A 14081-nucleotide genomic window follows, 5' to 3' on the forward strand; every position below is an offset into this window, starting at 1 on the left:
CTATAGAGACTGATTTAACTTAATTATTATATACATCAGAACAATTGAGTCACGCAGTTGAATGCTTCCCTAAATATAAATATAAATTATATTTACACACTCGAGTACTAAATCATCTGTTGCGTTTTTAAAAATTTTTCATTAACACCTGCTAGAAAATCTTCTAGAAAATCTACTTTTTTTTTTCTTTTTTTTTTTAAAGTGTCTCTGCAAATGCAGCAAATCGTTACCATACAAGTAGTGAATTGTTTTGAGTTTGAGTGGGTACAAAAGGTAGAATAAAAATTCTATCAGATGGCACTCAGCTTGTGAGGAACTGCTTTGTGATGCACACGCTGAAAAGGTGCAAATGACTGTTTCCACAGGAGAATCTCACAATCCTGAAATGTTGCTTTCAGTGGCATCCAAGTCAGACCAAAGATGTTACACAAGCAGACAAGCACATATTCTTTATCTGCTGCTACTGCATGGCCCTGGCATGTTGATTGTCACAGTTAAAGCCAATAAATTGCTCTGATTAAACTTCATTTTCATTGTTAATAGTCTTATGAGCATTTTCCTTTTAGTATCTGTGAAAACTTCCATTGCTGGATCTGAAAAAGTGTTGGTGCCATTGATTTCCAGTGACTTCCTGAAATCTGTCATTCTAGTCAATTTCACCCCGATCCAATTATCCCAAAACAGATACTGAAAAATACTGTGATTGCTGCTGAGGAAATTGTGCACAAACTGCACCCAATAATCTGTACCCTTGGGAACGTTTCATTACTAGAAGTGTGGCTTTATCGGAGATCAGCTCTCACATGATTTTTCATTTCCCTGCTGTTGCTGACCTGTTTCACTTGTTGGTTTAACTCTGTAGTTAGAGGGACAAACTAAGCCTCTCAGCTCTGAGGTGTTTGATTTGCTTTGTTAAGAAAAAAATTAAACATGGGATTTCAAGGTATTACCTGTTATAGCAAGTTTTAGAAACATGCAATTACAGGATAACTCATTCTCATTCATTAATTCGATTTCCAAGATAAAAGAAAATACAAAAGGCTGTTTTTTCTAAATCGTACTACTGGCACTTTTGGTGTTTTGGATTCGATGCGTATGAAATAACTCTGTGACTGAGTGGGTGGCTACAGGAGAGGCTGCCTACCTGTTGTTTAGGCCAGGACTTATGTAGTACACCTTGCCCTCTGAGCAATGATGGAGGAGATGTGAGTGATGGTTTAGCTAAGAGTGAACTGCACTGTAAACCTCATCACTCGGTCTTATGGGGGGATTCTGACTCCCCCTGTTCGAGAAAACAATAAAATGTGGCTTTCAGAAATATATTTTAACAATAATGTTCTGTTAAAACCAACTTTATGGAACATTATCATCTAGGTTTTTGTGCAGATATGTGCCAAGGTAGCCTATCCACCTTAACATCCCTATCCTCTATCCGGGTGAAACGCTGCGTATCCTCTTGTATTATCCAGTCTGTTTTCATGTTTGTTTCGTACAGTACAATATGTTAGAAACCAGCACTGACCTTTTACGTTTGCACAGCATCTGTGTGTTTCCCACAAGAAAGGAAAGAGAAGAAAAAAAAAAGAAAATATCTTCAGTGGAGTTTAACAAGCATGAAAACCACTGTCAGTTCAGCTCGGCTCCCCAGACACCACTCGCTGTCAACAAGCTATGTTGTGGCTCGTCTCACCTCAAAGGCTTTTCACACTCAAGCTGAAGTGCTGTTTCTGTCCCCCGATAGTACAATAAGAAGATGATCAACCAAAAAAAAAAGGAAAAATGTTTTCCTTTTTAAACAAGATTAAGTTAATATTGGAGATTATAAAAGGAAGAGGATGTTTTACCCTTGACATTCATGAGGCATGATCTGCTTACATTTGAGTGTAATGTGTCTTCAGTCTCTCTTGTGAGTTATACATGCTTTAAAACTGTTGTGAATACCTTGTACGTTCTGTTAGTTCCGTGTGTGTTTCCTGCTTGGATTTGCATGTGGACTGCAGGTTTATTTACATTTTGATCCATTTAGATAGCTTGGATACCTTTAGAAGTGGATTTTGCTGTCCAGTGTGTGTTAACCAGCCTCCTCTGCAACTGGTTTGGCAGATCTTCAGCGCATATCGGTCTTGTTTACACATTTTATACACACATTTTTGTCCTAATTTATTACTATCAGACTGTCCAGTATGCATTTTTTAGTTAGACTAAGCTCGTAGACCTGCAGTACAGTGAGTCCACATATTTTTTTCCATTTCATGTAGCTGTAAGAGCCAGAATCAGACTAGATAAAGAGCAGCTGCTGTGTTCACACTTATGCTTTTACCCCTTTTAGTCCTCATCAGTCCTCATAGTTTCTGTCTTTTGTGACCAAGTACATGTTTTGAACACAGATCATGCATGTAGCATTTGTAGTTGCTTTACCTTTATGTATGTAGGTCAGTTCAGAAGTGAGGTCATTGCAAACCAGTGTGAGATATGGGCCACCTCCTAACATGCATGTTAACAGTTGGTATACAAAAGATCTGATCTCAGAAAAAGCAGAAAAACAGGCGAGAAGGTAAAGGTAGGGCAGAATCAAAGCGTGAGCGTTTGCTGCTTAGACTGCAATTACAGTAAAAATGAAGAGATGCTACTGTACATGTGTGAGGCAGTCTCATGTAAACACTCAATAAAAATTCAATATGAAGAAAATTGGAAATTCTTATCACTGCAGTCACATCGGTTTGATATGTATTAGACCCCAGACTTCATGAATAAAATCATAATAAACAAGAAAAAAATATAACGGGAAAGTGAGAATCTGGCAGTATGTGAGTGTGGAGGTGTGTGTGTGTGTCATTGCGAGTGTGTGAAAACAAAATAGAAATAGAAATACAAATGGATGGTTCGAGTTCACTGACATCGGCCTCTGTAAAGTTGGATGGGCAATAAAAACTGCTGTCACCTCGCCTGCCCAAACATGGCTCTCCTTTACCCTCACTGTCAGCTCGCTGCTATGACTGTTTCATTTCAGTTATTTTCTGAAAACATCTTGAGTCCTGCCAGTGTGAACGCTGTCTGCATCGACTGCCCGATGCAGCATGATGACGGTGGAAATGCTAACAGGTTGAGCTGTAGGTAGGAGTAAAAGCAGTGAGTCAGCCAGCGTTATAGCCACCAACGACAACACCACTGGCACAGCTTTCATTCTTCACTGAATATATCTTTCCTTGTTTGTCCCAGAATGCCTCTGATTGTGAAGCGTTCCAGATGATTCAGCTCGCTTTTAAATATAAATCACCCCCAGTACAGCTGGGTTGAAATTTTATGTAGGACCCACTATAAATACAAAGGGTTATGAAGCCACCTCTGATGTCACTACATCATAAGGTTTGAAATAAACATGATTTACTGTAGGAATAAGCAGATATAAATGATGGATGGATGATTTACTGTGTAATGATAGTTTGTGAAATGAGTCACTAGACAGTAATGTGTTTAATTAACCAATAAAATTTGGATATATATAAAATAGTCCAGCATGATATTTTAATCCAACACAAATGAACGATAACATTTTATGTGGTTCCTAATTTGGTCATTGCAGTCACAGTTCTATCTTCACGTTTCAAAACTTGTTTCTCCTCCTTATTAATAAAATGTGATGTCTTTGGGCTTTAGACTTTTGATTTAAATTGTTGTTAAATTGTGACATGATTTTTTTTTTTTCAACTAGTTCTGGAAACCTTACTTGAGAGTAACTAATGCCAAATATTACTTCATAGCCCCTTACATGAGAGATTTTCCTTCTCTGGATGTCAAGTTTGGCTATACAGCAGTTTCTACTTTTCATACACAAATGATCATGGAAATACACCATATACTGTCTTAATTATTGCAGTGCATGCTTCTGATGTTGCTTCCTTTTGACTGTGTTTTGAAAGAGCTGCAGCTGCAGGGTGACATGTCACCACAGCCGTTGTAAACCACAGGCGATAAAACCTACACATCTCAAAACTCTACTCTTCAGTAATGTCAAAGATCATGCTCATCTTGTAGCACAAGTCTAAGGAAAGTATTTCCAATTCTAATTTCCACTTCATTTTATTCGCATCCATTTCTGTATATTAATTACATGAACATGGGGCAAAACGACAGGCTCATAAATGTCACAGATCGCCAACAAGGCAGATAAACACTACAAAATGAGGTGTCTCTCGGGCGTGAGTAGAGCCAGAAGCCTGCTCTCCAGGCTGAATTAGAATAAATGATCAAGTAGAGACTCCCCGTCTCACACAAGGACATTCTAACAACACATGCTACTGCTGATGGAGGCATGTCTGCACTTAAAGAGAATCGACTGGAGGCGGCAGGATGCTGTCGCGGTGTTAGGTCTGCAGTGTGTTGCATGACAAGTCACTGAACTCCCAGGGTGCGAGTACTGAGTAATGAGACATGATTTGTGCTGATGGTCAACTTGAAACAAACTGCATTATAAGGACTTCTTATACCGGGATAGTGACAAATTAGGCCCATTGCAATATGTGCTGTGTTTTTGTGGTGTAGTAGTTTTGATACTGTTTTTTTTTCCCACTGGAATCACAATTTAAGTGGATGATTCACACCACACAATGAAAACATACAAAGAAGCTACCATAGAAAGCTTGTCATAATGGTGCTTGTTGACCTAGGATTATAATTGAGTTGTTTTCATTTGCATAAGAGCTTCTGGAGATGATGATTCTTTCGCCTTTTATGTCTCTAACGAAATCACTGGTGAAGAAATACATTTTTTTGGGATGTTCTGAAAATATAAAAAAACACATTGGAAAAAACACGATTGGGGCTTTCCAGTCCTTAGTTTTATCTCTTCGCCTTCACTAGATTAGTTTTACTTTTTTTGTCAGAACAGCTAGTGTTATCACAGTTAACAGTTCATCCTGCTCTGGTGGATGATTTTATAGTCAATAGCGTTTTGGTGATGATGAGCATGTCCAGTGGCCGAGATATTGATTTATTATCATCGCAGTTTATTAGAAACCTGACAGATGAAACACGAAGCAGTCGGCACCTCTCCACCGCACTGTCAGCTAAAGACAATCACAGTGGTCCAGGGAGACACTTCTCAGCCTCGGAGTTTGTTTTTTTTTTTCATCAGAAGTGTCAGACAGTAACAATTAGTCAGGACACAGGAGACTGATGACAGGCTGAACACAAGCTAAAGAAAACACTCTTTTGGAGAAGGCTGTAGGAGGGAGTAATGTCAATAATAGTGATTGGTGAATTTAATTTTTATGTAGTAGATCAAGATTTATTGCTTTATAAAACCGGCACTATATTAAACGCCAATAGTACTGTCCTACAATTTACCTATTAATAAAAACTACCTGTTATTTTCTTTTATTTTTCTTTTATGGTATGAGCTTTATATGTCTGAGTTTAATGTTTGACCTCTGACTTGCTTAAAATTATCCTGTTGCATTGAATCTGCTCAGGGGTCAGGATTTGCCTTGTTTTCTATTTGGTCAAAAAGATTTAATAAGCCATTAAGTCCCAATTCAGATATACTATATGATTTGGAATAAATGTATTTTATTCTCTTGAGAATCGAGCACAGCAGAGACTTTGTTTCCCCTTCCCTCAATTTGTCTTTTCTTCTGACAGAATGATCAAAATGTAAATCAGATGAGATTTTCCTGGTCAAGCACCAAAGAACCCCACCTCCTGCATGAAAAGCACTGGATTGTTTGTTGGCTGACATCTGACAGCAATCTGATATGACTGATGAAATTCATAAAAGACAGGTGACCGGATGTATGTTCTTTCACCTTTTCACAGTTTTTTTAAAAATTATTGCATAACAGTGCCAAAAGCCTCTGTTCTTTACCCTGGGTGTCGATTAATTTTTTAAAAAAGTTACCCTTCTGAGTTATGTGCATCTAGTTTGACAGCAGGGTTTTTACAGAATAGATTCAAAATATTGGGAAATATGCTTATTTGCCTCGAGTTAAATGAGAACATACTGTAGATATAAATCTCATGTCTGTGAGCTAAGTATGGTGCTGGAGCCAGGAGGCAATTAGAGCCCAGCTCATCATAAACACCAGAAGCTGGAGGAAACAGCTGCCCTGGATTTATTCAAAGTTAAAAATAAGCCTAAAGCTGATAAATTAGCATGATGTTTCTTGCTTATTTAATTTGTACACAAATCTAAATGTAAATATGAACATTTTAATGTTTAGAGGAAATTATGTGCAGTACTGGGGAACAGCCACAGACTTATTACTGGACAAACCGTTTTCAGGAGATACTAAGGTTTGGACATTCTCATCTAACTTTGGGAAGGCAAGTTGCCTTTGGCTGGTAGCACAACTCAGGCAGAATTGACAGTGTTTGCTCACTTCCCAGACAGATCAGTCACCAGTGGCAGAAACAGGTCAGGTGTTCCTTGGAAACTGCTGTTGCTGCCTGCTTGATAAACTTGTTTGTTGATTTTACTCAGGATGTGATGTTTAAATGTGCTTTGTTGCCCTGTTATGCTTTCATGGTACAAACCGCCCTCCTCCCTGAACAATAAATGATATTCTCAGACCTCAGCATGAGCAAAGGTTTGACAGAACTAATCAAGTTGAAAATTTAATCACCTTTCACTTCCTCATTTATTCCTCTCCACATGATGAGCAGATGAGATAGCTTAAGCGTGAAGATTTGACCTGAGAAAAATAATCTCAGTTGAAAGGTCCGCTGATTTTCCTTTTTGTGGCACGCAGCCAGAATGGGTCCCATTTTAACAGTCATTTTTTCCACTTTGATGGGACAGTTTTGCGTAATGGCCACATAATAGACTAATAATGGCCTACCCTGGCAGATGGGGACTTTTAGGAAGTGAAAATGCATGTTGGGATGGCATTTTTTTGTTTTATCCCATGTACTTTTGTTAGTGGAACACACCATCCCTAAAAAGAGATTAGACTCTCAGAAGTTTATTTCTTCCAGTCGCCTAATTTAACTTCTTCCACTATGTCTTTCTTGATGTTGACCTATAATTGTGCTTTAGGGATCAGATCGTCCTGTCACTCTGATCTGAACTGCTAACCAAGCTTTAAAAAATGATATGTGTGATGTAAATAGTATAAAGAGAAAATAGCTACGGTGGAATAATTCATAATTCAACCCGTAACAATTAATTATCAATGCTATGAATGCCAGATAAACAGGATTAATGACTCAACCGACTTTAACTGATGTAAATAATCTCTTTTATTGTCTCTTCACTGGCGTCCCAACTGTATCCAAACGGCACAAGCAGACTGGTTATTCTTAACCTCGCAGCACTAAGGTCACTGTGGTGCTTTCTTGTTCTCCCTGTCCCATTTCATACCAAAAGACACACATGTTGGGTATAAGGAATAGTCATGTCTTTGCTCTTGTCCAAAGGATTGTCTTCACACTGCAGCTGCATCCCTGGCTGCTGCACTGTTGCATTCACTGCTTCTAAATCAAAAGTGTAAATGTATGCTGAAGTTGAGAAATGATTAAGTTCTTAGGGAACTTTTTCTAAAAAATGAAATTACTTTCTGCTTGTGTATTGAACACCAGGCGGCCTGAGGAAAAGGGGGAAGCATCAAATCTCAACCCACCTCATTGTTATTATTTGGAGAAAAAAAAAAACCTAAAGGCTGTTTTTCTCTTTATCTGCAGCAGTGTGGGGTTTAGGGGAGGGATATAGTAATCACAAGAGCAATAGGATTTCTGATGCATGTGGCAACAACACAGCAATAGCTTGGTGAGTGAGCAGTGCAGGAGATGAGTAAAGCACCTCTTGTTTGTGGTCAAACACTGCCCACTGATTTTGTCAAGCTACAACAGATCAGAGAAACGTAGGCTGTTGCTCTTGATAAACCTCAATGAATGACTAAACCATAGAACAGAAACACTGCTCTTGTGGTGACCTCGATGGTTTTACTGATGTTTTGAGTTGTGGGATAGAAGAAACACTACACTTTGCTATTTCTCGGTCGAGAGCTCTCAGACACACACACACACACACGCGCACGCACATGCACACACACATGCACACACACACACACACAGACACGTGCCAAAAAGCAGTGTTTCTCCACCTAGCAGCTCCCAAACTGACCACTATCAGCAAAATATCATCTCGTTATCATTCAAGGAGAATAGAATTTATGATTGGCCACATGATGAACATGCTTGACGCTCCAGTTTATACTGCAAGCAATAACAACAACAGTATTCAATACTTTCCAGATAATTCGTAGATTCTCTGGACCCTGAGAAGATGAAAAACAATAAAAATAAATAAATACAGCGCAGTAAAAAGAAGCATAATAAAAACAGGACAATGTAAACTGTGCATAGGAGAGAGGAGGATACTAGAGGATGCCACAGGCTGCAAACAGACAAAAACCTACCTGAACCCTGAATTTTATTAAAAACAAGACCCAATTTGACATGAATCTGAGGACAGTCAGTTCCTTAATAAAGGCAAGGATAATTAGATCCGATCCAAAACATATTTGAATTAACCGGATCCAATTAGTGAAAGAACAACACAGGGAGCTTTGTCAAAACAATTAGCAATGCATGTAGTTTTTTTTTTTTCCATTTCTCATAAGAGGTGACATGGGGAGGCACAATGGTTAACTCAGCTGGAAGATTCAAGGTTATTTTGCCTGTGTGGGTTTTTTCCAGGTACTCCAGTTTCCTCCCACAGTCCAAAGACATGCAGGTTGGGGTTAGGCTAATTGGTGACTCTAAATTTCCTGCAAGTGTGATTGTGAGTGTTTGTCTGTCTCTGTGCGTCAGTCCTGTGTTAACTGTAAATTAAGGTGCAGTTTTAATGAAATGGTAATAAAGTTGCATTTGTTAAATGCCTAAAGACAATAAAGACCTGCCCCAAAAGAGAGGGAAGACTGATTCTATTGTGCACGCCGACCAAAACATCTAGTACTGTGTGCCACAATAGCAAGTGCAGTTCTTTTGGAAAATTCTTGCCCCTTCACCTGTTGATTTCTTGTTTGCAACAGCTCAGTCACCTTCACCTCTTCATGCACCCTCCTAACTTACCACCTCACACAGAAACAATAAATCTGTAATATCTGTAATTGCTTTAGTTTGACCGGTAATATTAGAAGCAAGGACAGCAAATCTGTTTCAGGAGCAAACAGGAGGCGGTAGGCATAATGACTCGGATTCATCATGTCGATGCAAATCATTTGGTGCGTTGAGTCAAGGGGAATCTCTGTGTCGATTATTCAGGCACAAATCGAAAATGGGATACATCTGCCTGTTGAAGCGGGGAGGCCTGGCCATTTTGCAGGGCAGCACTGCAAACAGTCATCTCCCTGTTAGCGTTACAGCATGTTAATCATCATCATATCGAACCAAATTAACTGGGATACATCAGTTTAATTGTAACAAGCAAATGACATTAGTGGAGCCAATTGGCTTGTGGCTGTCTTGTAGAATGTTTAGTTTAATAGGAAATTATTAAATTAACCTTAATATTGGATAGTTTTGTCCAGTTTTGCTAAAAAATGCTGTTAGAACAGCTAGTAGTATTTTCAGAATCAAGTTCCTATAACTCAGTTCCTATAACTTGTAAATTTGTGGTGTAGTTTGTGATAATGGATGAAAAATATAATAATAATAATAAAAGTTATTATGTTGCTAGTAATTAATTTCTAGTTCATTGTAAATATGTTACCTCTGAAGAATCAGCAAGACAAACAAAATACATGCTACACCACAAAGTGTACAAATACCACACTTTGAAAGTAGCACATAATATAATGTCATGCAATGGATACGCCTGGTGTTAGCGAGATTCCGAGTTTCCATTACACCTGCACAAATCCCTTACTTTAAACATAACCATCTCTCATACTAGTGTAAGCTGGGAATATGAACTGCACGCAAAAGAGTTTAGAGTACATATTGCATGAGATTTTCAGAGTATGGGGTGAGATCGGGCTATTTTATTTGAGGTGTATTTCTGCAAGACGTAGAATAGTGTCTGGTTCCATTTAAAGTTCGAATAATATAATATGTGTTATATCATCAAGTTGTCTTGTGTGCTGCTAATAAACTGTTAGTCAAAGACTCAAAGCAGTATTGAATTGGTTTTAAAAAGCTTAATCTCCCACAACTAAGGGCTATGTTCAATATTACATGCTGTACGACTAAAAAAAATGTCAGTCTGTGGTGGTGTTTGCTTTGAACTAACAGCAGTTAAAATTAAAGCCCTCCAGAGATAATTATAATTTGATTTAAGTAATAATTTGTTTTCATTTATTTCGTAACAGAATTAAAGCTGCATAAGTCAAGATTTGTATGTTAAAATACACCCGCCTAAACAGACTAAATCACAAAATATAAGGCTGGGATGTGTCCCCGAGTCTAGATGCTGTTGATCAGAGCTAATTAAATTCTGGTCTGACAAAGAAAAACCACTGGGAAATCTCCTATATACACAGAGGAAGCTTAAAAAAAGACACCATCCCACATATGGGACACTTTGCCGTTGGTGGCATTGCTTTGTGTGAGTTGTATTCTGTACGTCCATTGGCTTTATTGATTCTTCTAAACTATACAGAGAGCTTGTTTTTAGTGCCATTATGAACAGCTCTGCACAGAATCAGTTCAGACTTGTGGCTCCAAGGTGCTTTCCAATATATTTCTACAGACCCTATTTTCTATTAAACAATAGGTGAAGCAAAATAAAACATACATTTGTGCCATGTTTGTGCCTCTGTAGCCTCAGTTTAGTATCTCTTTGTCTTATTCTGACATTTTAGTTTAGCCAGGTTTATAAGTGTAATCACAATGGCTGAAGAAGCTTAACACATTCAGCACCGTACGATACAAAAGGACAAAGCTTTAAGACATTTCTTCTCCAGTTCCTTACATTACATATTACATATCCATTTTCAAGTTGTACATTAAATTTTCTCACAGGATGTGCCCTAGTATTACGTTGCATTGTAAGTCATGTATACCACAAGCTGATAATCAACTATTTGTCACCAGTAAACCATGTCATTTTTTTTTTTAGGGCTTCTAATATGAAGTGTGTTGTGCGATAATTGATCGGTGTGAACCTGTCATCCATGGATTTATTATGTGGACAGTTTGCATGCATTGTGTATTTTCTGTGTATATTTCAGAGGATATCAGTAAACACTTTCTCTTCTTCTAGTGAACATTTCTTTAGTTTCTAATCTCAACATACGAGTTTCTTCTCCAGATGCAAGCTTGTTCACAACAGGTTTCCTCCCCCCAGTGTGATGATAATAAAAATATTTCACACTAATCATGAGCTATTTTAAGTATCTGATTTCTGCTTGTAAATTTCTGATTATTTTACAGACCACTTCTAAACACAGCAGCAGCTGCTGGAAAGTCAGAGTCGCTGGTTTTGAAACAGACATTTCATGATGGCTGAGGTAGCTAATGGTGTGTGTGTCTAGTTTCAAACCCTTTAGGAAATGGTTTGTCTCAGGGGATTTTACAGTCTTCAGCTTCTTGTGGAAAGTCTGGCACTTTTCTCTATTTACTATCTCAGGTTTTCAGGTGCTACACCATACTCACACACTCACACACACACACACTCACACACTCACACACACACACACACACACACACACACACACACACACACACATAAGTAATCTTGATGACAGAGAAACACACTGACACAGGTAGACAAGGCAAGAACAAGGCGGAATCTTAATATCTGAAGCCTCCATTTCAGTGAACTAAGCAGGACCAACACTGGATGTGCTGCATTCGGCCAGTGTTCTGTATGCTAAATGTTGAAAAAGTTGTAGAAAACCCAACAGTTGGTATGTTAAATCCATGACTGAGCATCTATCACATGCTGAGCAAACAGAAGCAGGTGGTAGAAACTCTGGTTAAGCTTCTTGTTAAGGAGGCTGTAAATGTTTAATTTCAGGTGGGGCATCAGCTGCAGTAAACAGAAATCATCGATCTGTTATTGAATAGTTGTTGATTGCACTGGTGGGCTTGTCATCAGCTCATGGAAATGTCTGTCAAATGATTCATTGTTCTGTTTTTTAGCACAATTTTGTTATGCCTGGTTTTGAATTAAAAATTTCTAACTTTCAGATATGGAATATTGCATTTATCTGGCTGGCGTCTATGAAATGTATGATTAACCAACCAAGTCTCCCATAAATTAGAAAAAGTTTAGCGTGTTAGTGTGAGTGCCTAAAAGTTTAATAAGCCTGTAGTCATTACAGATGGATATTGTACTCCAAGATATGATGTTTTATCCGAAAATTAATACATTGAATATTTAGCATCAACATGCAGCAAATACAAATTAATAACATTTCCTCATTAAATTAGCAGAAAATATAATCTGGTTGAAATTATGTTTGCTTCAAAATGTATTTGAATATGTTGTTTTTTATATAAACATCATTTCTAGGAGACTGTTGCAGTAACAGGGCATTAATCTATTGATGAGATTTTAAAAGACTTTGGACTTAAAAATCCCAACTTACTGGAACTTACAAAAACTATCTAAACAATATTTAAAGTTGCATGCATACTTTTCAAACTAATTGTGACTTGGCAGATATAACACGCCTTTTCCTGTTACATCTCTGGGCCGATGTGTTAAATGATTTGTTGACAGTGCTGGGCATCAGCAATAAGTGGATAAATCGATTAGTTAGTCAACAAAAAATGAATCAGCAGTTACTTTAATGACTGACCTATTGTTTTAGTAATGTTTTAAAGGAAAGATGTCAAATATTTGCTGTATGTTTTGACACGAAATTACTGGCTGAATGATTCCTCTGTTAATTTCATTCAGTCCCATCTGTTGCCATAGCAACCTTAGCCACATTGATTTGTTGTTGTTGTGTTTGTAGGTTTATGTGGGTGCATTGTTTTGTATATCATAGAAATGTTAAAATGTGGTGTTTCATGTGTCATTTTTGTTTTGTGTTAACCTAAATTGCTTTGCATACAATAGTATATACCTGTCTGCTCAGTATAAATATATGAATACAAAAGGGTTTGAAAATTATATTATGAGAAATGCAACACTTTGGTATCTTTCCTGCAGTTTTTTTCTTCATTAAAATAATGTTCGTAGATATATTTTATGCATAATTCAATTAGTTTGACATGTCTTTTGTTTGCTTCTTGTTAATATACATAATGGCAATGTTGTCGGTTTAGATCTGCTGAAAACCTGCTGTGACGATGGTCTCTCTATGAATTAAATGATCACAAACACAGCTGGTACCCAGGATGTGCTCTGGACATAGATTGTGTGTACACTAGAGTATATTTCATGTATGATTCAGACATGCATTCATCACCAGTGTATTTACACAATTATGGCTCCCATTAAAGGTGCAATGTGTAAAATATGAAAAGATTTTGCGGCATCAAGTGGCACCTTCTGAGCACCCACTCACAACCCAACCCCCCTTATCCAGGCACAAGGGATGTTTCAGTTACTGTCACTTTTAAAACAAAATGTAATTCCCTGTCTAGAGCCGGTGTTTAGTTTGTTCATTCTGGGCTACTGTAGAAACTTGGTGGTGCAACATGGTTGCCTCCATGAAAGGAGACCCGCTCCATATGTAGATTTAAAAGGCTCATGTTAAGATTAAGAAAATGCTATGGCTGGTATTTTATAGCAATTACCCACTAATGCCAACATATTTATGAATACTATATTTCATTTCGGCTAAGAGATTACGTTAAATATTACACATTGTAAAAAAACTAATTTTATTCCAATTAATGAACAAGATTTATGTAGGAACCTTTTCCTGTTAATGTTACAGATGCCCTGTGAAGAAGAATAATACTTCAAGCCTCCAAATGTCATGGTATTAATTTACTTTCAAGGGAGAGAATCTACCAATGGAATAAAAATTGTTCTCCCAAAAGGCTGCGAACCCCCTAATGTTCTGACCTTTTGCTGACAGTCAGCTTCATAGTTTCACCCAGTGTCTTCATCCAAAATAGGAAACACATGGGTGACCTTCTGGTTAAAATATTATCAGTAAACTGCCACTCTTGGGGCTGCCTAA

At 37.8% G+C, this 14081-nt stretch overlaps 1 protein-coding gene across 4 annotated transcripts in view; it reads left to right on the forward strand.

Annotated features, from left to right (window-relative positions):
* The window catches only part of pde4cb (phosphodiesterase 4C, cAMP-specific b), an 87014-nt gene that overhangs the window by 20494 nt on the left and 52439 nt on the right, over positions 1-14081 (forward strand). The window lies entirely within an intron of this gene.

This window comes from Mastacembelus armatus, chromosome 4 (assembly GCF_900324485.2).
Source record: "Mastacembelus armatus chromosome 4, fMasArm1.2, whole genome shotgun sequence".
Taxonomy (NCBI): Eukaryota; Metazoa; Chordata; class Actinopteri; order Synbranchiformes; family Mastacembelidae; genus Mastacembelus; species Mastacembelus armatus.